At 43.9% G+C, this 27,366-nt stretch overlaps 1 protein-coding gene across 1 annotated transcript in view; it reads left to right on the top strand.

The window, feature by feature from the left end:
* Positions 1-587: 587 nt before the first annotated feature.
* Positions 588-27,366, top strand: part of LOC135367996 (RYamide receptor-like) — a 91,112-nt gene continuing 64,333 nt past the window's right edge. Inside the window, exon 1 of the mRNA XM_064601083.1 lies at positions 588-892. The gene's annotated coding sequence lies outside the window, so the exon portion shown is untranslated. The remainder of the gene's footprint in view (positions 893-27,366) is intronic.

The following is a 27,366-nucleotide window of genomic DNA, read 5'->3' as shown; positions in this document are numbered from 1 at the left end:
GCCGCCCTCTCTTTCTTATTTTTTCTTGCTTCCGATAAACGATACCTGCCCCCCCTTCTCAACTATAATTTTAATTACTTAATTCACTGGGTATTTAATTGAACTGCAAGGAGCCTGCTCTCTTCACGAGCGCCACATTACCTTTATTACACCAAAACCAACGACGTTTTCGAAAAGTTCGAGATCCAAACATCTGTGCCAGTTCGTATATAAGACGACGAAAATATTTTGCAGTCTGAGGAACGCAGCCTTTTAATTTGTTCTCGCACTTTTTTGTTTCCGTTACTTGCTCTAACCTTTTTACGGTACCCTTTGCGCTTCCTGTTTATGGCATACCGTTTCCACGGAGCAGTCTGTCGCAAAATCCCTCATCGCAATTACTAAATTGTCTATCCAGGTGCCCCGAGGAAGCGTCGAGCGTGGGAACCTCAGCGCCTACGCTCACCGAAGCCTCTAGCTACGACTCCACCTAGCGGCTGGCAAAGTCGCGCTTCGCGAGGATTTCCCCCACCCCCCACCCCCACCCCTCTCTCTCTCTCTCTCACATCAGCTTCGCCAGACCTCTGATCGCGCCGCGCGCTTTCGGACCCAACGCGGCAGCGCGCGCGGCCTGCTTGTGCGTCTTTGCGTCTCTCGTCTTGTTCGCACTTCGTTTCAACTTTGTTCTCTCTCACGTTTTACGCACGTCTGTCACTCAGAAGTCTTCGCTTCGATCTGTATTTGACTTTCCAACTGACTTTCGCAAACTTACTTTTCGGAAGAATACTTCCAAGTGACGAGGACATGAGCTCCCGGGGCTGTGCTAACTTGTGTGCACTTCTGAAGGAGTTTCTTTCGAAGAACTCTGGTTCGGATATTCTGTGGGACAGTTTTACGTCGACTTGGTGAGAAGGTGAGTTTTTGACTCTCTGTGCCGCAAGAAAAAGTATTAGTTATCGAGTGGGGTCACGCTTTGAAAGTTTCTTTAGAAACTCCGGTCATCTTTTGTCCGTATTTTCGCTGTTTCTTTTTTCTTACTGTGATATCGTGGTGTCGTGGACGTGGAAGAAGACGGAAGTTTTATAAAGTTTTTACTTTTTTATTATTTCTTTTGTTCAAAGGTTATTATCGTCTCGTTAGGGATTTCCCTATGGAATCTCCCCCTACCCCTAATTATGATTTTCTATTTTCTCACCAAGTACCCATTTTTCAGAAATGCACGTAAAGTCTTTATCTTCCTATAAATTAATAGGGAGTGCTTAGCTTTATCATAAACTCGTGTTCGTGTACTCTCCGTGCATTAATCCCTGTTGGTTATCTTTCACAAATTGCATGCTACGTTCCTATATGATCCTACAAGAAACCAAGGAGAATCCCCATTTGCCTAATACACTCATGGGAAGTCCCTTACCTTCATCTAAGCTTATGGACAGTTCCTAGCTTTCACTTAAACTCATAGAGTGACCCTGCATTAAGCCCTGGATATTCCTCCTAATAAAAACATCCCATGTTCCTCCCGGACCCACGAAGAGACCTCATTAGTAAGCCCCTGGAAGGCCCGTATCTTCCCATAAATTCATAATGAGTCCCTAGCTTTCTCGTATAAGGTAACGAAGTGTCCATGCATTAATATCTACAGGTTCCCTTGCATAAAAGTAGGCCACGTTCCTGTTTTCCCTAAAAAAAACAATGAAGAATATTCGTCTTCCTAATAGGCTCATGGAGGGTCCCTACCTTCCCATAAAGCTTTGCGGTGTCCCCAATTTCTCCCACAGACTCACGGAGGGCCTCTATCTCTTTCGCAAAGGCGGCTCCTTATTTCCTCATTCCCCAAAGTAAATTGAACTGAGTAACTCTTAAAGGCGCTTTGAGGAAACAAAAGATGCAAGCGAAGAAAGTGTTTTAGTATGTATTTCACATTTTGCGGTCAGGCTCGAAAGCGTTTATACTGTGTCCGACTTGGACTTTGACTCCGTGGGCGAGATCTTTCTCTTTTTTTTTTTTTAGTTCCGTGTTAACGCCGCGACTGTGGTTATGAGCGTTCGTTCGTGGTTATTCTTGTTCAATTTCACGTGACAGAAATCTTCACTGTTGCACCGTTGCCGTGCTAGAGACTGGGAGGTCGTGGGTTCGAATTCCAGCTGTGCTACCTAAAAGTTTTCCCTGAGCTTTCCAGTGGCGGATTTTTCGAGGCAAATGTTGGCCCCTCCTCACCCCTCACCCTTCCCCCGCACCGCATATACATTAACGCATACTAGATACCAACTAACTCCCGTCATCTCGCACTTGATCATACTGTCCGCTCCTTATCTCTGCACGTCTGCACACTGCTCACAGCCACATGTGATTCGCGATACGCGCAATAAACCGAATGGAACAGCGATAACCGTATTAACACGACACCCCTCATCCTTTCCTTCTTTCTTATTGGGAGACTTCAGTCCACCAGGAATTGATTGATCGTCGCGCATACATTCTTCGATTCCATCGGCATCTGTTTGCCAAGGATTCACTAACTCACGCTCATTCTCTAACTTTACGCGAATCAATTATGAGACTATACTAGAGCCACAGAAAGAGTAACAAACAAATTTGTCACTGTCTATGTATATGACCAAAAAATATCTGCACAAATACGTAATCACCTTGTAGTTTGGTCCAAAGTAAATTGGAATATGCGTCCATTATTTGGAATCCCTCCCAGAAGTATTTAATTGAACAAATCGAGGCCGTCCAAAATAAGGCAGTCCGTTTTATCTTTAAAAAATATGACTGGACCAGCATTACTCAATTCAAGCAATAAAATTGCATCCCACTTCTTGCTAACAGAAGGAAGGTTAAAAGGCTCGTGAACATTTTTCGGCTTTTCCTCAATGGCTCTTCGTATATTGAACCAGCCCACCACTTATCGGCCCGTCTTGACCACCATCACAAGCTTAAGACGACATTTGGCATGACAGATTATTTCTATAATTCCCCTCTTCAGACAGGCATCCGTGATTGGAATTCTTTACCTGAAGAGGTTGTCATGAATAATAACATTGATACTTTTACTAGGGCCTGTGAGAGATTGTACTTAGAGTAGGTAATAGCTTTATGGTTGTGCTTTCTTGTGATTGTCGTGTTTTTTATATGTATCCTTTTCCTATTGTTTCCCCCCTTATGTAATGCCATAGCAATGGCACTTAAGGTATATAAATAAATAAAATAAATAAATACAACATTTTTCTATAACCGTTCCTGTGGGTTCATTTCTAACGACGTTCTGAAATGGATTTGAAGAACTTTCAATTGAATGTAACTGGAAGTTACTCAAGAATAACGCCGCTTTATACCCATTCGGGTAATGTCGCATAACATAAAGGTATCTTATCAAACTGAGAGAAGCACTTGTACTGACAAGCGAAAACCTTTCGGCCGCTGGCTTTGATTGTGTTAACTTGATTTGATTGTATTGTACTCTTAAAATACGCTAAAACATGTTTTTTTTTTAAATTATGCTGGCTAAAATCTTCCATTAGTTATTAGAGTAATGCGCATTATATATCGGCTCATTGGAAGACCGAGAGGGTATATTCCCCGTCTATATATTTGGAACTATAAACATTCGCCCCATAACTTTAAACCTCACCAGCATCCCCGTGCAAGATCTTAGGACATATTACCCTTTCGAAAATCAGAAATTTCGCCGAATCTAATGAGTTTTTCCATCGTTTTCCTAATTTCATATTAACGCGAAACACACCTTCTTTTATTGACTCGCAAGTTAGGCGATATTCTTATTATTAATTATTGCCGTCTCGTTGCAGATTGTATTTTGCGGGACTTCGCCAAAGCATTCGATAAAGTTCTTCCCTTGCTTTTATTACTAAAACTACGCATGATAGCTCTTTATCGCAACCTACTAAGATGGCTTGAGTGCTTCTCACACACTGTCAGCAATTTGTCACTGCTAACGACGTTAACTCTCTGCTCCACACTGCGCTTTCCCGCGTTCCCCCGAGGTACCTGTGCTTGGGCCTTTGCTATTTCCGGTCTACATTAGCGACTTACTTAACTGCGTTTCTTCTCAGATACTTTTATTTCTTGATTATTGTGATCTTTTCCCGCGAAATAACCATCCGCAACGACGCATGCGCGCTTCAGTCTGACATGCGCATTTCCCCGCGCGACTCCAACATACCGTCTTGACGGTACCGTTCTCGAATCCGTTGTACGCACTTTAAGCAGAGTCGGTAATAGGTAATCGGAGTAGATTTACGTGTAAAGTGTGTCAGCATCGCTTATAGAGGGTGAAAAGGAAGGGATGGGTAGAAGGAGGCTCGTTCAGGAAGGGGGGATATATTTATTAGAACAAAGAAAAAAAAAAGAAGGGGGAAGGGTTAGCCAAACGGCATGTCAGGAAGGGAATAGATGCAGTGTGCCTGTTTGCCTCAGGCCGATTTCATTGGAATGTTACGACGCTGAGGACCAACCATATACACAACCATTCCTCACAACGGTACCGATATCGCGGTACGGTACCGAGAGAGTGGTGCATACGCCTTTTTGTGACAACCAATGCAACCGCATAAAGTTCGTAACAACGCCTAAGCCTCTCGTTTTGAACAACTCAGTGCAGATAATGGATGCCATTCAGGGCGATGGTTGTCAAGGAGACGCGATGCAATTCTCTTTTCGGGAGGCAATCAGATCACTTCTAATAATGGCTGGGATTCGAACCCGGGTACCTCCCAGTCTCGACGAGACATGGGCCAGCACGCTGACCACTTAGGTCACTGACGAGGCATCATTCATTCGTGTGCAAAAGATTCCGTATGCCTCGCAGACACATTTTGCGTGTAACCATGGCTGAACAAAACAGAAAACTAAAACTAATGTTTAAAAATGTGTGTCCAGCCCTCGAATTTCATTCTTTCTGCAGTCACCCTCGCAATGGACAATAAAGCCTGTCAGTCTGCGAACCTAATTAGGGAAAACTAAATGTGACAGAAAGAAGTATACATGAAATGAGGGAAAACTGTTACATTTCCTCTCACGGAAATTGTGCCGATTTGAAGCGCCACCTAGGCTCAATTCTGTGCTTTACGTTCTCTGAATAAATGTCATGCGCCTAACGCTGCAGCGCCTCATCCGCATTTATCCTTTCCTTCATTTCCTGTGCCGACATTGACCGCATCTTCGCCAATATTAGTATACTTGCATCCTCAATCGGTTATGTATGTGTTGAAACTCCCGTAGCATAGGAGGGGCTAAAGGGGAAGCCCCTCATTTTCATTGTACATACGGGTGCTGTAGTCCTTTCTCCACCGCCGTTATACATTCGAGGCGGCGGAAGATAGAGAACTGAAGGAAGTAATTAAAACCACGAAGGAAATCAAATTTATGCTCTGAAATGAGTACTATGCGAATTTTTATCGCCTTGCATTAAGCACATCGATTTCTCCGACGGCAAGGTTCATTACCCCGAAATCTTACCCTTCTTTTCCTTTTTTTTGCTTCTTTTTTCTCTTTTTCTCTCCCTTTCTTTCTTTTCGTTTTCTTTTTTTCTGTTTTGGGAATAGCAAGTCGGCCTTGGCCTGTCTGACCTTTCTCACTTTCTTTATCTTTAATAAACATATCCCCCCCCCCCCGAAATCTATGCACGCGCAGGTCGATGTATGCGATTTTTTCTGGGTGCGTACCTTTTACCGAAACGCCCCATCCCCGAAAACCGTCATCCCCATATCATCGTCATCATGTATCCATCCCCCCCCCCCCCGAATATATCGCGCTAAGTAATAATAATTGCCAACTCATAGCCGTTACAATTGGTGCAAGAATTATTAATGACATGAATCGAAACTATGATGTATTATACCATATATTCTTCCTTTTAAGTTTTTTTTTTTACTTCGGTGTTAGCGCCGCGAAGCAACTGTAGCTAACAGCGGCGTACAGATGTGGACAGATGGAGAGAGGACAGCAGGAAGGAGTGGGGTACAGGGGTGGGGGGTTAGTATGCGTCCTGAGCCGACTTCGCGGGGAACTGTGCCGACATTCGTCTGCAAAGTCTACCGGAAAACCCATGGAAAACCTCAGACAGCACAGCCGGTGGTAGGATTCGAACACACCACCTCGCAGTCTTCAGCACGACCTTGGCTACCACCAGCGAGCGAGACGCATTAAACCGCTCGGCCATGCCACTGGTTTTTGCAGTAACTAGTTACCTGTCTTCAAAAGTAACTTATAACTGTAAAATTAACTGTAAAGTATCTGTAAAAGTAACTGTAAAGTAACTGTAAAGCAATTGTAAAATTAACTGTAAAGTAACTGTAAAATTGACTGTAAAGTAACTGTAAAATTAACTGTAAAGTAACTGTAAAAGTAACTGTAGAATTAACTGTAAAATTTAGCTGTAACTTACTCAGGTGTATTCCAATATTTTTCACGCGTCGGTTCTATAGCGAAATTTTTTTCGGGGCTTCAAATGCTCCAATTTTCCCAAGCAGGTAGTACCTCGAATTTTTGTCATCTCATACACAGCCAGGATGGCCTTAGACTAAATAACGCCCTTGGCCTTATACTCCTATAGGATATCTTTGTGTTTATAACACTGTATAATTTCGCTTGGACAGTTGAGCCGATTTTTGTAGTTACACTTATTCGACCTTTTTAAAAAGTAACCGTAAAGCAACTAAGTTATTTTAACGTGGGAATTAGCTCAGTTGCTATTTTTGCAGGGCCGTAGGACCGATAAGGTCACGTCCCTTTCAGGGGCCATCGTAATCCCCTCAAGACCATGGCTTTCGGGCGTGACCTTGTTCGCCCATATCTTCCAGCGTAGTTCAACTCTACCAAATTGGTGGCGCTGTCGAACACTATGACGTCATTTGTTTACAAACAGGGAGAGGTCTATTGGATGCTGTCACGAGCGCATAGAGGTAGTTCATGTTCGGTCATGTTTAGTCATGCTATGCACATTTCGTGAATAAGTGAAATAAATACTCTATTCGGACTCTCGCTGCTGAAGATATTACGCAACGACAACAAGAACTTTAGTTTGATGATGGTGGCGATGGTTCTGACCGGGACGTTTCATTCTACGCAGTATTCGCCCTTCGTTCTCCATTCCTTTTCCAGACTCCACGAATTTGGGAACCGGACATCAGAGCGACAAACTGCTAGCTTATCTTTTGCGATTGCTCTTCTGCGTCGGTCTGATGTATACGATTCGATACGACTTTCAGATTCCTTTCTTTCGTGCAATATTAGCTTTTAAACCGCTGATAAATGAGACTCCCTGTCGGTGCAAGTGACAACCGTTATTACGAAAGGCATTCACCAAATGGCACGGGCGGTGTTTCTGTAGCAGCGAAACACAACGCACCGGTGTATTCAGCATGGTGTGGCGAAACAAACGATTATTCCTGCGCTACGTGGTCAATAACGATGAAACGAAGACAAATGGCTGATGAGATGGCATGTTGCGAGGTCTAATAAGCGCCGGCTCTTTTCGGGTGAACATAGCGTGGCTGGCAGCAGCGTACAGACGTATAGAAAAGTAACTGAAGAGATGACGAAAGAGAAACAACAAGGACATATATATATATATACTTGGTGAATGGGGTTCGGACGACCGCGAATATATGTAGCTGAAATGAAAATTGAAACACAGACTACGAAGGTACGGGAAGTAAGAAAAAAAGGGATAATTTATTTACATTTAAGATACTTGGAATGCTAAAAGGGTTGTCTACGTTACGGCGGAAGCTCCGCCTTCGTCAGGACAAATGACATATTTTTGTCCTGACGAAGGCGGAGCTTCCGCCGTAACGTAGACAACCCTTTTAGCATTCCAAGTATCTTAAATGTAAATAAATTATCCCTTTTTTCTTACTTCCCGTACCTTCGTAGTCTGTGTTTCAATTTTCATTCCAGCTATATATATATATATATATATAGACGTATAGATAATAAGACTGGGAAGCTGGCCCACTACACACTAACTCCAAAGAGCAACCTGCTGCCACCTATCGGCATACTACCTTTCACTAAAGGGAAGACAATACTACCACCAACGGGCGCTCAGTCGAAAGAATCCTGTTCGGTGCGTTGTCCAGTAACAGCGAATCGATAAGGGTTGAACGAGTTTCCAGAAAAAGACGCGCAAAAGTGTTTCTGTTGCCCCACAAGGGACAAGTGCGATCAAATATCAGATCAAACAAAAATCCTTTCTGGGCTGCCCGAACGACAGCATTGTGTAAACGATTTTGAAATCGAAACTGGTCTGTTTGTGGACATTAAAGGCAAAAAAAAAAAAAGAAAACACCCTATTGAAAGCAGAAACCATGAGCCTGCAGTCACATGTTGCTAAAGTTCATATTTCTGCTGGCTTTGTTCGTTCTGGCATTCGGTGAGGTGTGGCCGACCTGCCTTTTGTTCGTTTTGAAAGCTCGGTTTCTTTATAAAAAAGAAAATCGCAGGCTTCGCTGCGGGAAGTCATTGAAGTAGTTCACTTCAGTCAGAGAGGTCACCTTCTTAAACGCTTCGACAAACAAAGCTATTACAAGAAAGCGCTCTGGGAAGAACTTTAGAAGCACGCACAAACTGCAGTGAGCTCAAACTGCTTTGAGATACGCAGCTGTGACACTGGCCTAGATGGAGACGTATTTCTCGAATAACAATATGTACGTGTCACTTGGAATAGACCATTCTACAAGAACAGTGAGGTTCCCAGGCAGTCGTTTCTCTGTACAGAAGGCACGATACCATAACGTTGGCACGTTACCACTCCGGAGTTGGACTGATTCCGGAATCATTCCAGACTTATCGGAACCTGGAATGGAACTGGAATGGAATGACAGAAACTGTCCTAGGAATGGAATAAGAATGGAATTAGGCCTTCCCTTTCGCAGGAATTCAATGGAATGGTCTGGGTGCTCCGACGGTAGTGTTGATTTCAACCCACTTTTTTTTTGTCTTTCTTGTTCTTTTCTCCCTTTCTTTCCTGGGAATAGCATGCCGCTGTAGGGCAGGCTAACCTTTCCTCCCTCCTATTTTTTTAAATATAATAAACATATCCCCCCCACTGGTTTCTGCTCTCGCGCCCTTTGCACGCACGCACCGCGCCTGCACATGGTAAAGAGCGAGAGAGAGAGAGAAATACATGATGACGATGATATGGGGATGACGAGCGAGGGTAAAGAGCGAAATAATACTACTACTACTACTAAATCATGACTATGGCCTGGGGTGATTCACCGCTTGAGAGCAGTACACTACCCCATTACACGAGAAGCGTGAGATGTGAAATATGAAAATGAAGAGCGAAAGAATATTGTTCAATATTCGGCATGTATAAACGGGGTTTCCTTTCTCCTTCATTTCGCAAATAATACAGGGTAGCTCTTCGCGGTCACCCAGAACTCCGCGCAACTTCAACAGACGTAGAACGAGAATTTTTCACAGCTGCGCATATTATGACAGCACAGTGAAGTTGGGTATCAGACACATCTTTCGAGCACCTCATGTTCGTGAATCTGAACACACTATATCACTGATCAGCAAAATTGCTCACATGTCCGAATTTAAAAAAAAAATTTTATCATCACAATTTTAGTTGGAATGCCAACATCACATCGATGTTGTTGTGATGTTACGAACCTCTCTGCACCTTGTCTTTGTGCATTTTGCGTGCAAGGTAATGCCAACCTCCTCAAACGCTGTTGGGCTAAGTCAGTACAGCTAGCAGTCCTTATTCTTTCTTTCCTTTTTTTTTCCACCTTATTAATTGATGAAATTAAAGGAATCGAATGGGCCATTCCAGGAGTGGGAATTGTCCATACCTTCTCATTCCGATGATTTGAAAGGAATGGAATTATCACAAATCTCCATTCCTCGCAATGGAATTGAAATGGAATCGGTAACCCTGTCAAACTCCAACGGAGCTTTTTGCCCGTGGTACCGCCACTATGTGAAAATAAATTATTATTATTATTATTATTATTATTATTATTATTATTATTATTATTATTATTATTATTATTATTATTATTATTATTATTATTATTATTATTATTATTATTATTATTATTATTATTATTATTATTATTATTATTATTGTTATTATTATTATTAACCCCATTCGGCGACCCGCCACGATACTGTTCCTACCATCTAGTATTGTAAATGCGGCCCGTTGTTTCGGGGGAGAAGGAAAAGGGAGGAGGCTCCTCTCAGCATATGCCATTTCGATGTGTATTTCTTTGTGTATATTTCACAGGAAAAATTTTGTGAACCTTCGTGGTTTTCCTATTCGCCTGCTAACACCTAGCGGCGCTGCAGGGTATCTAGATAAATAAACAAACAAACAACAGGATAGCTGCACTTCATCGAATGCCACAGACAGTGAACCCAGAAAGACACAAACATATACCTTTTGAAAACGGCGCTGAGCAATCACATTTTCCTTTTATATAGCGAGATTGTGTGCGGGACTCGGATGTCCCGTATATGTCGCAGGTACCTCCATTTCAAACGCATGTACAATAACCGCGTTCAGGCACTCGCGTCGTTACATGGGCTTACAAACATTTTGTTACAACTTTCACAATGCCTCCTGTAGGACAACAGAAGCAGCTTGTGTATGTTTCTCCTCTGGAACTCCGTTCAATCGCTATTGATCTACTTTTGTGTGGTGTAAGGGACAATGCTTTTATTCCAATCAATGCGCGTGGTTGGTACACTACAGCGTTCAATCCATGGGCCCGAAAAGTTGGGTCCCCGGCGCATGCGCATAACGCACAGTGCGAGTTGATTCGTTGCGAAATTAAAATACGCACATAGCGTGGGGTGGGGGGGGGGGGGATATGTTTAATGCAAACAACAAAAAAAAAAGAGAAGGGAAAGGTTAGCCACGATGTGGGCTTGCTATTCCCTAAAGCTGCATAGCGTGCATTGAACTGGAACGGAGCAGGAAGGAAAACCTTGTAATATCAAACTTTACAAGTACACAATATATATAACCCTTTTGTCGAGAAAGAGTTCACGATGCTGCTCAGTGTTAAGTGTTAGCACGTTTCTGTTCTGTGGTTTTGAAATTTGTGTCGAGGAGAGGTTCTTTTCATCATTTGTGTATTTCCTTCCCAATCATTCATTATTATAATGTGCTTAGCAATTGGATAGCGCTCTTGGTTTTTATAATAATATCTTAGCATTTCCACTGGTCGTCATTACTCTAGCGGGGATCGCAATATATTTTACCTGTCTTTTTACAAGCTACATAGGAATAACAACCGGCCAGAGCACCTTTGCCCTTTAAGGTAGCTTTTCCTACAGTTTTTTGTGTGTGTCCGTGTAGTTCTTCTCGTTCTGTGTGCACTTTTATCGCTTTTAATATGAATTTCCTACATTTTCACTCCTAGTCTCACTTTTAATTTTGACTGTCAGTACTCTTTTTTTACAAAAAAAGAAAAGAACCTACAGAAACATATATCTCGCCGGCTGCAGTGACAAAAGATTAATTAAACGTGGCGCGAACTGCTAAAAGTTAATTAAACGGAAACTGGATCAAAGCAGGAGCCGTCTTGAGACACGAGCGATCACAAATTCCTCTCACCTCCAAAAGCCTCCAAAAAGGGGAGGATTCTAATTAAAAGAGAAAACCCGTGTTTGCGCAGTCGGGATAGCCGTTAAGGCCTCTTCAATGAAACCACCGTGTCCACTTCAATAGCAATTTCAGGGTCTCTACACCGCGGCTTGTGAAAGAGCATATTTGTCGAGATGTAATTAGTGCGTGAGATTGTATCGTTTCCTTCCTTTATGGCTTACTCAAAGTGTCTGACGAGCCTCGTCTTGTAAACGCACAAATGTACCAAATATATGTCAAGGAGGACTAGTTAATTAGGTAATATATATGGACATAAGAAAGCATTGAATGTCACTGTGTAGTGAGGAAAAAAAAATGCCACATTCAAAGTCAAATTCGGAGGCAAATTCAAAGTGCCACACAAACTGTCGGCGATGTGTGTGTGTGTGTGTAAGAATAGTGGAAAAGTGAACGTGATGCACGAATTATGTATTTATTTTTTCTTTTAAAAATCAATCAATCAATGTATTAAATATATCGCGGATATAGTAGCCTTTGCCTCATCATATCGATTAAAGGGGATCAAAATATGAAATCCGCATGATCTCTTCTGGCAATTAACGCTGTAAAAATCGTCAAGTTGTACACTTTGGTTTGGAAATCGTATTTGGCAATAAAGCGTGTTCAGAGTGAGGGCCGGGAAAATGGAAATGTCAGCCAGGCTAATGCCGGCTTGCTATATTCCAAAAAAGAAAGAAACTCAAAATAAACACAAAAAGAAAAAGAAAGAAAGAAAGAAAAACAGTTAGTGCAGCGCACAGGCGCGACATGGCATGACATATGGCATGACATGGAAGTCTGAGCGTGACTTTTTTTTTCTCGTGTAGGCGCAGCACTTGGGCTTGAGTGCCGCTCATGAAGCGTTTTAGCTCCGGCCCGTGCTTTTCGGAAACCCTACGCTTTTGTCCTGCAGCGAAGACGCGGTTCCAATGCAGGGCACGAGACCTATAGGCACGCACAAGGCCTCCCAGCACCGGGGTAATAGTTCTGGCGGTCGTTGTTTCGCAAATAGACCTCGCGCTGGTTGGCACTATTCATGATTTCCCGAAACCGCTCGGCTATATACGGTGGACTAGAGTCACTAAGTAGCTTATTTAGTGACTCTACGGTGGACCATTTACGTGCAAATCTACTCCGATTACCGACTGTTATCATAGGCAACGTTTACGAAGAAGAACGAAATAACGAACCAGCAGATGTAGCAGACGAACTAGACAAACTACGCTAAGTGGTGCTTCTATAGTGTAACTGAGAGTAACTAACCCTGTCTCTCCCGAAGGCCACTGTTGTATGTCTAGGGCTCTGGTCGTGGCGTGGCCATAGCAAAAGCCTAAGTGAATACAACCAAAGCAAAAAAAAAAGCCATACCCACATCCGAAAGGCCGAAACACATGTGGCCTGGAAGCCATATCACGAAGCGAGCTCTTATGCGGTATCCTTTTTTTTTTTTTTTAAAGAACATGCGATTGTGCATGCACTTCAATGCAGTGGTACTGTGACCATACGCCAGTTCTGTGCTAAGGAATCTGAAAACCGAAGGACTCTGGGCGTGTAACTCTACAGTGAAATTACATTTTTTTTTTATTTATACCGAAGGACACTGTATCAAGCACTCCTCGCCGCACTTAAAAACGAAAGAGGTTTTCTTGAACGAAACGAACGAAGTCACGAAGTGATGATCTAAGAGCATTCTATGCTCAAAATAAAATCCTTCCCGTATACAAAGAGCAATGATGTTGAATGATAAATGCTATTCTACAAATATAACCCCTGCCGGTGGGCAGTCACCACAGCGCTCCTCCTTCGAACCTTGTCAACGCCTGGTGATTGTGTGACTGTGTGTGTGACTTTTCAGTTTTAGTTTTGTGTTTTAGTTTAGTTTCTCTTTTCCTTTTCTTTTCTTCTTTTTCTTTCTTCTTTTGCTTTTCTTCTCTTCTTATTCTTTCTTCTTTTCCTTTTCTTCTCTTCTTTTTCTTTCTTCTTTTCCTTTTCTTTTCTTTTTCTTTCTTCTTTTCCTTTTCTTTTCATTCCTTCTCCTTTCCTTTTCCTTTGCTTTCTTCTTCTCCTTTCCTTTTCCTTTGCTTTCTTCTTCCCCTTTTCTTCCCTTTTCTTCTCTTATTTTTCTTTTCTTCCCCTTTTCTTTTCTTATTTTTCTTTTCGTCCCCTTTGCTTTCCTTCCCCTTGCCTTTTTTTGTTTGGAATAGCAAGCCGACCTTCGTCTGGCTGACCTTTCCTTTCTTTTTCTTAATAAACATATCCCCCCCCCCCCTGCCGCTAGATCGCTCGGCAATAACATAACCAATATCGGCGCCGCCATCAGCTTATGGCTATGTGAAGCGTGAATTATGAGAAGTAGTAAAACGTCCTTATCTTCAGCACCTATACGGCTCCCTAGCACCTCACGGTTTGAGCAGTAAATCTTTCACAGAAGAAAAGCGCGAGTCGAGGGTCTTGTCAGAGCTCTCCTACAACTCCGGACATCTGTCCACATCTCACGTCGCTTGAATGAGACGAGGGTTTATCTTATCTTGCGTATGTCCGTACTGCAAAACACCAGACGTCTTCCTTCCCACAGTTTACCAATCCAAGTGGGATTTGTTCGCGTTATGGCATGTATGGTGTAACAGGATGAAAAACTGCGATCGCGCCGTACCTCATACTGTCTACACGAAGACGCGAAATTCGTCTTGTTGAAGAACTGGCAACGTTTCATCAGCAACTGCGTGTAAAAGGTGTATGTTTTGGTATAGCACGTTCGAGCCACGAAGCAACTATAGGACATGGCCTGGTTGACATGATAGTGTACTGGTTGCTATGGTCACACAGTGGCCAGGGGACTGGGACAGAGAGCATGGGACTCAGGTCACCAAGACTGATTATAGAGCTAGATTGTTGGTTAAAAAAAGAGAAAAATCAGAATACTGAGAGGTTCACCCGACTCTACACATGTTAAGGGTGGCGAGGTTTCGCTACCAGAGTTATTAGTGATCGCTCGTTGGGTTCTCTGTAGAGGATTACTTTCTTAAGTGCTTATTCACTGGCTTAACAGAGTATGACAAATACTTCTTGGCTGGCCATTGAAGGGCCACAGATTCCTCTTGAGTGCTCAACAGAGATTGATTCACTTTGCTCCATGTAGGATAAATGTTGTACCCGTTACCGATATATGGTATCGCGATGCCGATACTCGTTATTTGCGTAAAAAATAGCGAGGTGCCGATATCGATACTTCCTTTTTGAGGTAACCACCTACCGCTACCGTTATTAAAAAAGTAACGCAATACTTTACCCGATACTATTGCTGAAAATACGGAGAAGTTGCATGAAATCTGCAACATCGAAACCTCACTTACGTGAACGCTCCATTATAATGGCGAATTGGGAGAAGACAGTTTTGCAACAAAACAACGTAGAGAATATTTATTATGTAGCTCAGACACTTTAGCTCAGGACTTTTTGCGCTCAAAGTTCGCGTCTGTCATCCTAGTGCGGTTTCCTGTAAGCGTGCCTGCACAGACATTTCGAAGCACTAGAGCAAACTGCTGTGTTCACTTTTTTGAAGACACGGTGAACCTTCGGAAAGCTGTCCGTGTCATTGGCCCGCGCTTGGTGGACCAGTGACTAACTGACAATTAATGAAAGTAAGAAATATGACCGGTGAAGAAAGGATGGAGGCACTATATCGAGCAAAGTATCTGTATCAGTAACGATACGGAGATCGCGTTACCATAAATTTGTAACGAAAATGCTTAAAAAAGTATCGATTATGGTAACGGCATTACTGTAAAAGACGGTTACATGCATCGATGTGAACATAGCAACTTTTGCAGCAATTGAGGTAATAGATGCGCAGAAAATTCACACCGCGGATACCGAAATTCATCCAGCTCTTACATCATACCCGCAGGCATACCCGCGCGCCAGTGAGGCGGCTGCCGAAGAGATCACGTGCTTTCGAGAACCAATAAGAGCGGTTGAGGCTCTTTCTCCAGTTATGTCAGAACCTTACGCGGAAGTTAGTTCCAGGGTATCTATCTCGGAAAACTCTTTTCTTCCGAAAACTGTGCGAAAAATAGTGCGTGCATGGTGCAGGAACAACATGCTGTATACGAAGTGTCACAATCCCCTTTAAAGGCCATAAGGAACTCCTTCACGAAGGATCCATGGCATCTCACTGGTCACAGGGCAAACTTCGAATGCCAGTGACAAACATATCCCGTTCATCCGTCAAAATAGTTGATAACAATGTGGCAACCATACAGTGATAAAGAAACATAGCCTGACCTACGAGAGAAAAACCTGACAGAGTAACGGTAAGTTCCGACCTTAGATCATGACGTGACACGCGTTATGGCGCCAAGTGGACATGGCGCGCAGACAAATGGGCCCCAGAAGACAACATCGTTTCATAGGGTAATATAACAGTAGCTATATTTAAGGTGTAAGTCTTTGCTCAATTCCTGTCTACTGATTTTTATCAGTGAAACAGGTTACTCTGGTACTTACTAATTGCACAAGAGAGACTGCACATCACTGGAACAAATCACTACCTATACAGACATTCCTCACGCACATCTACCAGAACCTATACAATTAACATGCACACATTCTGCCATGCGTATCGCGAAGTGTACGAATGACAAGCTAACAATATATTTGCCGATAACTGGCTGGTAATTATATGGTCGTCATCTCTGCGGAGTTTCTCAGCCGCGACAGACGGCTGCTGCATCTCGCGCCGTCTAGCCAACCCTAATCAGCTAGTTTCCTTTTGCTCAGTGAGTGAAAGCAGCATATGCAGACTTAATGAGCTCTCCCAAAAAACACTGTGATTTTCCGCTCGCAGAGTACAAAGTCTATATTTTATTGCTAGAACGTCCCTCTGAGTTATGGAATATTTTTTCCCGGCATCAGGGAAGTGTGCAGAGTATATACGGCAATTATAGTTCAGTGGTGAATTCTCAATTGCTCGGCTGGCTGGTGGCGTGTTCTATATAGCGGTATTGCCGCCGGTGTGACCGCATGTTGCTCGAGGAAGTCGTGCCTCCTGGGCCTACTTCACGGGGATCTGTGCCGATATTTTCCTTACAGCGTCTGAGGAAATCCCAGGAAAAAAAAAAAGGAAAGGTGCCAGAAATCGTACTCAGGTCAACCCCCAGCCTTGGCGCAGAAGGCGCGTGACGTTCTCAAGTCGTTGAGATTTTACTCGTACTGCACAATATACAAAGTAAACCGGAAATGACGTAACGGCGGCTGTTGTGTATATACCTGGCATGTATCTGCAAACTTCTACACTCTAAGGAAAAAAGAAGTACTTTTACACCTTTTGGGGACTAAATGCCTTGCCACAAAAAATAGTCCCTTTCGGGAGTAAATGAATGTCATAGAGTGTAAACTGCATTTCCCGCGCAGTTGTAAGAATCCCAAGTACATAATTGGGGTGCATGCATGAAAATACTTTGAAGCAAACCGTCAACCGTGATATATCGCGTGATATAAAATATTGCGCCATACATAGGGACACAATATGCAAGGAAAGATGCGCTAACTGTTTCTTACTCTGTGTGGTTGGAATATTGCTACGTTGCCTGAGTTATACAGCCTTATGCCGCTGAAATTGACCAAGGGCACATATTTACGTAGACTGTTGCATTCAGGAGACCATGCGCGAAGTTTAGTGACGATTTGCAGTCCTTGGGAGTAAATGTCGGGACCAAATGTCGAGTTAGGGGACTAAAATGGGGAGTAATTGCAGACTAGGGGAGTAGAAGCTGCAATTACTCCCCATTTTACTGCTTTTTTTCTTCTTCTTAGAGTGTACAATGTACCCATGTAACTGCATGTAACGTTGTGCTAGTGTTTATTCTCTACTTTCTGTTGCTCTTTTCTTTCTGTTTCTCTTTTCTTTCTTGTTGTTCCTCTTTTCTTTCTTTGTGTTTCGCCTTTCTTTCTTTTTGTTTCTCTTTTCTTTTCCTTTCCTTTCTTTTGTTTTTTGTTTTCTTTCTCTTTCCTTTCTTTTTGTTTCTCTTTTCCTTTCCTTTCTTTTTGTTGCTTTTTATTTTTCTTTGCTCTGTTTCGATCCCCCTTTTTTTCTTTTTCCTTCCTTTTCTTTTCCGTTTGCCCCTTCCCCCCTTTTTTTTCCTTTTTTTTCGGAATAGCAAGCTGGCTCTTTGCCTGGCAAACCTTACCTTTCTTTTTTTCTTAATAAACATATCCCCCCCCCCCCCCAGCAGGGCACATGCCATCCAGCTGGGTTACCGCCAGACGGACGCTGCTGTACCGTCGACAGACTGAAGAACACATTTTGGAGATAAGGGAGTGTGCGAGAACTTTCGCCCGAAAGTTCTATTTAGTTTTACGAGACTTCTCAGATACATCCCTCAAGTCTGCATGCTGTGCATTTCTCTCAGCGGGATGTCATGCGCTGTTCGCAGATGAAACACGCGAAACCCTAATTGTCCTGAGGCGGAAGAAAGAATCGTGCCTGGGCATCCCTTCAGATCCAGGCCGTTCATCGTGGAACGGGACGGTGTTTCCTGCTGCGGCGTTGCTTTAATTAATGACAGGCCGTGCGACCGCACGCGCTCACTCTCGTTAACCATTTCTGCCCGCTGAATGAATGCTCGAAGTTAATCTAGCTCGAAGACTGACCGTGGCCAATGCAGGTTGCGGGAATGTCACACACTTCGCAGAAGTAAGAGAGAGTTTTGCTGACCAAATTCTGAAAGTAGTTAGAGATTCTGGTGCTTTCATATATATGCGGTCGACGACACGCAGGAATATGTCACACTTCGTAAAAGTAAGAGAGTTAGGTTGACCAAATTCTGAAAGTGGTTAAAGCGATTCTGATACTTCCATAAATGCAGTCGATGGCATCATGCACAGATTGCACTGCACGACAGAGTACACTGGGAAAATTGATTGTCTTTCTACCTGTCGCATTTAACGAGATACATGCTCCTGAACAAATTTTGGTGTCGAGCTCTGACGCAAATGAGAGCCTCGATAATTCTTATTGTACTCGGAAGTACCGGATCTCTCCCGTGGCTGTAGCGCTCAGTATGGGGAGTTTTGTGCAGTTCTTTTTTTTTTTTTTTTGCTTTGCCTTTACTTTATTACTTTGTACTCGGAGCCAACAAAACTTGCCAACCAGCTGTTCTTGTAGTACACAAAGAAGTTTTCCGTCAATGTTTATCTTTCTTTCCTACTCGATATTCTCTGTCCTAGCGGGTAACGGCGCTCGGGTAACGGCCCGTTATTTGCACGTAATTACCGGCACTGTGCATAAACTCGCCGTAATGCCGTTGTTATCGTGATGTCGCACCTGGCCATTCGAAGTAATTACCCGCAAACAACCGCAGAAGACAATTATTCGGCACAGAAACACTTTATACGGCGCGGGTATTCTTGTAGGTCGGCAGCTTGCTTTAGTAATTGTTCGTTTGAATTAACGAGTGTAAGAGGTAACGCATGTAGCAGTGGAGGACGGTAATCACTTCCGTCGAAATCTAGAGACTACCAGGTGGCAAAATTCACTTTGGTTGGCCCCCGTTAATTTATTTATGCGGTCCTATCTCAGTTTCTGTAGACGTTGTCGAGCAGTGGCATAGCCAGAGGGGCTTTCGGGGGTTAAAACCCCTTGTAACGTCTTTCGTAACGTCATGCAACTAAAGTCACATGACCTCAAAACGACGTTACCTACGACGTGTGACTATAGGACAAGATGATTTTGCCACAAAGCCGCCACCGCTCGGGGGTTGTTACAAAAATAGCGCGTAACCCTGTGGTTAGGAGATTGGACTGGATTTGATTGGATTGGATTGGATAAGAAAAAAATATGGAGAGGTTAGTCCCGACGCGGGAGAGACTCAACCCTGGTGCAACTGCGTTGTGCAGCTGGGGAAAAAAAAAACGTTTACGGAACACCGGGGTGTCGCATTTAGAGCTGTATTCCACTAGTTAATGTAACTAGTTACAGTTACAAGTTACGTGTAAGTTAGTTACTACCCAGGAACTACCCCCGTTTTCCTTTATGCTTTATCCTGCTACACCCACTCTACCCCTTTCTTGTTTCCTGTTTTTGTTTGTTTGTTTGTTCTATTTTTCGTAGCTATAACCTTTTTCTTTTCTTTTTTTTCACCCACAAACACGTTTTGGAGTAGCCAGTTCTCACTGGGTCGGGACTAACCTCTCCATATTTTTCTTTCTTTTTCCAATCCAATCCAATGCACTCCCGCTCCCCCAGGACCAGAACGAACGTGATTATGATACTTGTTTCGCCGAGTATAATCCTTACTCGCGTATTATTAACGTATAGCTACGCCCTCGTTAATGCAAACGTACGTTTCCCTGATGGGTTCTTGTAATAACGAACACAGTGCGCGGGAATAATGAAAGTGATTGAAATCAAGATAAGTGAAAGTATGGGGGGTTGTGTTACTGAAAAGGTTCGTCGAAAAATGGGAGTGATTGGCGGAACTCTCGATTCCGCAACAAGGAAACTGTTTCTAGAGTATCATGTTCCTTGACCGCAATTTCCGCTGGGAATAAATTAGGATCCTGATTTGTACTGGCCTTTGTGTTCGCAGAGCATATGAATGTAGAAAATATATGGAATTGCGAATTGGTTCGAAATGAATGCGAGATGAGAGAATATGAGAGAATAATTACGATTTTCTAACTGTGGGTTTCTGATTGCATAGCAACTGTAATCATCGAAACACAATTTTACTTGGTTATATATAATATATCCTAAATATAAATATCCTAAACATAATCATCGAAATATCGCGTTGGAAACATTGTGCATTGGCCTCCCGTAATTATTCGGGGAAATTGCAAAGTGGTTGAAAAGGCATCTGGAAGGTCGTTCAATTCACCTAATGGGCTATCCTAACAACTTGTGATTTTACTATTTCGCGTCTTTATACTTTTATGTCGATTTTGAAGACAGTGTTCTCTTAGCATGATCATCTTAATTTCTTAGACAGACGCGCTATTGCTTTCGCGCCATCAATCTCCAATCATCATCATTCCTCTATATCATCTTTCTTATTTTAGTTGCTTCGGTGACCACCGGTCTTTTCAGCGTAAAAAATTTCGACAACCGGAATGATTGTTTAACGTACCTTCAGTTCAGTTTGTAGCTCAAACTGGGCAAAAATTTGTAATTCGCAACCCAAAGGAGCTAAAAAAAAAAAAAACACAGTAACAATGACGGTAAGCCATCCTTTGTTACGGCTTTCGCACAACCGACTCGGATTTTTTTGCACTATATCAGGCAATCCAACAGTTGCACAGAAGGACACCCAAGCTCTATCTAAGGGTATATACATTAATCTACAATATACAGTCAACTCCTTTATAGCGAACACCATTTTAACGAAAATACCACTACAGCAAATTTTTTTTTTGCGGTCCCGCTGGAGCCTATAGGTCCAATAATGGACATCTTTTTGAACGAAAATACCTTTACTGCGAATTTTTTTTGCTGTCCCCTGAGCTTCGTTGTAAAGGAGTTTGACTGTATCACACACTGCACAAACAAAAACAACAAACATATGTCGTCCGGATGAATGAGGAAAGCGACACCGCATTGCTGCGAATGACAGTTGGGAAAAAGTTACCGCCTATACACAGGAATGATACAAACATTGGCACCATCATCATCGTCACCATCGAAGCCCAATGAAAGATGAGATATTCCGAGCTCACATATCTGCTCTGTCAGTCGACAATTCGTGGAATTACGTGATCCATTCATCACAGCCTTTCGCATTATCATTCCAATGGCGGTGGAACACTTTATCGGCGTTCGGGATGACGTTCATAACATCATATTGATTCACGCTATATTCACGGCATAGTCGTTGCTTGTCTGCTCCGATGATTGTCAAAAGAGGGCGCCATCCAACCGCTATATTAAACGCGCTTGACGTCGTATGAAAGCTCGGCAAAGCTGTATCGTCCCTACGGAAAGGAAACATTGGAGATCCTACTTTGTTATTCAGATGCGCGTACTTTGCGGAGGTGAGTTTTGCGTCGCGTGTTGGAGCAAGATCGCTCGGATTGGCAAATGAATAGGTTCCATAATTGCGGAGCAGTTCTATCTACCTATGAAACGAAACGCCAAAGTCTTCCCCGTGTATTCCGCGGACGCTGTAAGGAAAATGTCGGCATATATAGTTCTCGATGAAGTCGGCCCAGGACGCAATATCCCACTCTCCCAAGAAATGCTGCCAAACTGGCTGAGGCAGATCGCTGATATTTACGTGCGACATGAGATCGCAGACATTTATATTTCGCGTATCGAGGCACGTTGCTTTGTAAGAAATAGAATGACATCTTTTCATAGAGTACCCTTGTCACACCGTGGTTACGCTTAACGGCACAACAACAACAATAAATGATGACGATGCAAGATGGGGTGTTTCACCGCGGTGGTGCGGTACCCTACCCCACGTGGGTACCAGGGGCACCATAGCACGCGGAACATTGTGTGAAGATGATGAAGGCAGGATAAAAACACAAGAAAGAGCTAAAGAGTCTGGAGCAATCCAGTGGACGACAGGAAGTCTATGAGCAGGTGGAGAACCGGACGATGCAAGCACAGGATCTTCATAGGGGGCGAATGAGTGCAGCTATAAGGTGAGCGCTTAACGGCAGTTAGCCGACCAAACCGCAGTTACTGTGAAGCGCCGTTCGCTGCTGTTACACACAAATCCCTCACGTGATTTTCTGGTGGTTTTCTACTTCGAGCATTTATTGACTTGATTTCATTTGATTTGATTTGTTTTTAAGAAAACTAAAAAGGAGATTTTGGCTTGGAATTTTGGAAATTTTGAAGAATTTGGAGATATGGGGATTTTTGGAGATCACTAGTGTGAGGCCTGCAACTCCACATCACTTGTACCGGTTACTGTGGTGAACAACTCCTGGGGGCTTAATCACTTGCACGCGTTAGGAGCTAACGAGAGGCAGGGCACTCGTCGAGAAGGGCACGTGATAAAACACGTGCACGGCGCTCTTCGCGCGATACGTGAAGGGTGTGGGATACGTCACGCGCAATGTGTCACGTGCCCATCTTTTCGAATTTCCCGCCCGCCTTTTTGAATTTCCCGCTGCTCGTTAGCTCATAACGACTGTAATGACGATGAAGCGATTAAGCCCCTGGAATGATGATGCTAATGAAGATGATGATGATGGCGATGAGATGATTAGTGGTGGTGGTGATTCCGACAGAAAACAATTGCAAACGCACACTGAGTTGTCGCAGAACACGCAAACAGTCGAACAGCAAAAGCCGCACTCACAAAACACTCACAGGCTAAAAACTTGGTGTCTGCGTCAATGCCCCGGAAAAATTTCACTACGGCGGAGAACGCCCGGTGTCTGACACTGCGATGCCAGGCCCCAAGTGATTTTGAAACACTGAGCGTACGGCCGTCCACTGCTGCCAGCTCAGACTGTATAGAAGGCGACGTACTTCGGTGGACCGCACGCAGGATATCAAAATGGGCTCGACGTTCTCCACAGTACCGCACATGGAGCAGTTTGGGGAGGCTGTTTTTCCCCGACTACTATATGTAAATAGCCTTCATACGCATTGCCTTCTTCCTCAATTGACAAGCACTTTGTTGTTATCTCAATTGACTGACGATGTTTCTGCACCTTCTTATGGGATACTCAGTGGTATTATTGTAATAATAATAATTAATTAATTAAATTATTATTAATATAATATTGTGCTATAACTATTATAATTATTCTCTGCGTCATATATTTGTTTGTGCACGCTAGTTAATTTTGTGAGTTAATGTGGTACACTGAAAGCAGACTTGCGGGCGTTGCAAGAGATCGTAGCAGCGTGAAAAACGACATTAATGGTGATAAAAGCGCACACAAAATGACAAGGACGACACACACACATATAAATGGGATGACCCAAGCAGCACAATGTACTGAAAGTCGAGTGCAATGGGGGTGGACAGTACGTGTCTTATCAATGTTCTTTAGTCTCACGGGTCTGTTCAGGGCCTTCCACCTACCCGTCCACCCCCACTGCACTCGACTTTCAGTACATTGTGCTGCTTGGGGATGATGTGGTGAGTCATTGACCGCGGTTATGTCGGTACACTGCCCCATTGCGCTTGCGGACGGCACATGTCATGTTGTGTGCGCTTTTATCACTTTTAATATGAACTTGTGCCAACAAACCCAATGTTATGTCCTTCATGAAAAACGATGGTGCAGAGCAAGCCTTTGCATGACAGCGCAGATCAGGATGACGAAACGAAACCGTGAAGCGTACACGGCCCTTCGCCGGGAGGCAGCCCAGCATTCAACCGTTCTGCCATTCGAGTGCAAATACGCGTTAGGGTGTTGGAGCGCAACGCCGATAAGTTACGTTCCCAAATGAGTATTCAATGCTTCTGTCGTTGCGACAGGTCAATTCATATGCTTTTGGGAAGAGGACTCACCGGATTCACACGCGGTCGGCACGGATACCGCCATATTGTCGGTTACCCAGCAAAAAACAGAGCTTGTCAAACGAAGTTTAGGTTAACCGCGGTTGCGTTCCCCGTGTAACTGCGGCAAACCATCGTTATCCGTAACCTTCGGTTCAAGTCAAGTAAGTAGAATAACTAAGCCAAGAGTAACTCTCTAAGCAATATTCCGAAAGTTGCAGAGAAACTTATGAAGAAGCTGTACCAAACCATGTGGGACATTATTTTGACAACAGGTCCTCCCGCGCGGGTGAAAGCTTTCCAAATGAAATAAATACCACATATTTTTTTTTAGTCACCCTTTACGCCTTAGGTCGGGCGTAGTTTCCCTGAGGTCTCTCTCCACCCATATACCGAGTACGACGAAGCAACCTTGCTAGCAGACTGTTTGGAAACCGTTTTAGTCGTTTATAGCGAGGAGAGAGTGCGTGTCGGCATTTCGAGGAAATCGAGACGGACACAAGTTCTGTAACATATACGTATCACAGAGGGGCAAAGTGTTGGTAGTGTTGTTTTCTTTTATTCTTCTCCTTTTCTTATGGAATAGCAAGCCGGCTCTTTGCCTAGTTAACCTTTCTTTCTTTCTCCTTAATAAACATACCCCCCCCACACACACACACAAAGAAAAAATGGAACATGTACGGTTGTGTTCGTTATTGAACTCGCGCGAGCCGCGAGTCGGAGTCGTGACGTATGAGAGTCATCGTACGTCATCGACTCCAGCGACTCGCATAGAGGAGAGAGTCGTTAGGAGGACACATCTCGAGCACATCTAGTGTTGATTCCTCGAATTCTAAAAACGGGAGTCACTCCCAGAGCGATGACGTCACGAGAGCCGCACCAGGGCATTTTCGCCCAGCAAGGGACGTCGACTCTCTCGGTTCTCGAGTTGCTCGAGTCCAATAAACGAACACAACCGTAGTCTCATCGCCTTTCTTCGTCGTCTTTCTTTACTGTCCTTTTTGTCTTCTTCATCACGGTGGTGGTGGAGCTCCTTGCCGTAGGGTGCCTAAATAGTAGCTCACTCTCTGTGTACACAGAGGGAGCTAGCATTCAGGCGCCCTAGCTTGCCTTCAGGCAACGCTCAGGCGGGCAACGTCACGGATATCGCAGAGGGGATCGTGCGCCCTGGGCCGACTTCACTGGGAACTGTGCCGACATTTGTCTTAAAGCGTCTCAGGAAAACCAGGAAAGGGCGTCCCAGTCTCGGCGTGGGATACCATCATCGTTGTCACGGGATGTTGTCTATTCTTCATTCGACTTTCTCCTTCACATTCTACTTAACTTATCTCCGTCATTTATCCCAAGCGGTCGCTGATCGGCCATCGCACATACAGAACTACCATCACTACATATTTCTTTAAATAACCGTCCGTCCATCACTATACGATTATGTTAACTGCAATTCCACGAGCCGGATAATTGCGTTGATGCCCCAGTTTTTGCATGACAAATAATCTAATCCGGCTTTCTGAAAGCAGATTAAAGTATCACAATGCTGTCTCCTTTCCATACGTTTATCAACGTATGTGCCCTATTTAAATACGCTCGGATGAATTGCGTCTTCCAAACTCCTGCACGTGTGGCGCGCATATACGAGTCCTAATCCGTCGCTCAGGCAGCCGACTAGGTCTTCGTAATCCCGATTGCGCGGCTTTCTAATCAGCAGATTAGAAGTCGTCTCACTGGGTAATTATTTCAGAGTGAAGGCATTCGAATAATGAGAATCCACGTGAACGCCGGTCTGAGTGCACGTGAGTGCTGTTTTCTTTTTTTTCTCTTTTTCTTTTTTTTTTAATCTAGGCGGGGTAATTTCTCCCGCGTGGATCTGGATAAGACAGACCAGTTAGGGTAGGAATTAGTGGTCAGCAAGAAAGTGTGGGAATTAGCTGCTGTAGCGAAATCGTTGGACATCATACCGTGAGAAAAAGTACAGCGAAAACATCTTCTTATTAACCCTAGATTTTTTATATTTTTTTATTCCGTGTTAGCGCCGCGAAGCAACTGTAGCTACGAGCGGCGTACAGATGTGGACACATGGAGAGAGGACAGCAGGAAGGAGTGGGAGACAAGGGGGGTTAGTATGCGTCCTGGGCCGACTTCACGGGGAACTGTGCCGACATTCGTCTGAGACGCCTTCGGAAAACCAAGGGAAAAACATCAGACAGCACAGGTGGTGCCGGGATTCCAAGTCTGTCGCCTCCCAGGCTCGTCGTGGAAGGCAATCATCCACGCGAGCTGATGAATTCCCTCGACTTCGGAACAGTGATGATGATGATGATGATTAGGATTTACTGGCGCAAAGACAACGTAGGCCATCTATCGAACAGTGAACAGCAGGGCTGCATATCACACCGCAGCATATCTGCATGAGTCGCCCATATTACAGAACTATGCCGTTATTCTACTACAGTATAGCAGCAGTCCGTGCGGAGTGCCAGAGAGACACTGAAACACATACAGCTCCGCTGCGAGCGATTCACGGCAAGTCGAGAAGCTCTCCGGTGATGCCCTGGTCAGACACGAACAACTGCCCTCTTGATCTCGAGAAGGCACTCGGTGATTGGCCAGCAGCACATCGACATGTTTCACCGCTCTGTGTTCGCCTTCCTTCGGACATTTGTGGAACAAACTCCTTGTAGACTGCTGGTAGCCAACGTCGCTTCTATAAGCGTGCTGGAGTATAGCTGGCCCCACGTAGAGTTGACCAACATCTCCATATTTTTCTTTCTTTTTTTTTTTACCAACCAAAACAACCAGCAGTCTGTTTGATTTGTGTCCGATCTGCCATTGAGTGACATTGCATCGCTAGGACAAAGTCTCAGCCGCGCCAAGAGTACCGTATACGATGAGACACGTTTTAAACTTCATATGAGCGACGTACACACATGAACATATGAAAGGAGGATAGTACCAGGAAGGATTAGGAGATATGATGGGCTTTTATGCGTCCACGGCTGACTTCAGAGGGAATTGCGCAGACATCCGCCAGGATATCTTCCTGAAACCGTAGGAAAACCTCGGACACCGCAGCAGGTGGCAGTATTCGAATCCACCACTTCACAGTATTCACCTTTGAGAAGTCATAAATCTTTATAGTCACCGCCAGTGTGCTGGAAGTCACGTCACCAAGCACGTAGTTGAAACCTTAGTAAGATTGGGTCAGCACAGTGGCAGGGGGTCGTCAAACAGTTCCAGGGCACTCCTGTTTATCTTGTATCCATGGGAACCGAGTTTTATTGCCATCAGCGG

The sequence above is a fragment of the Ornithodoros turicata genome, chromosome 9 (genome assembly GCF_037126465.1).
Source record: "Ornithodoros turicata isolate Travis chromosome 9, ASM3712646v1, whole genome shotgun sequence".
Lineage (NCBI taxonomy): Eukaryota > Metazoa > Arthropoda > Arachnida > Ixodida > Argasidae > Ornithodoros > Ornithodoros turicata.
Note: the sequence above shows the minus strand (reverse complement) of the source record. Positions and strands in the feature narration are given on the sequence as shown.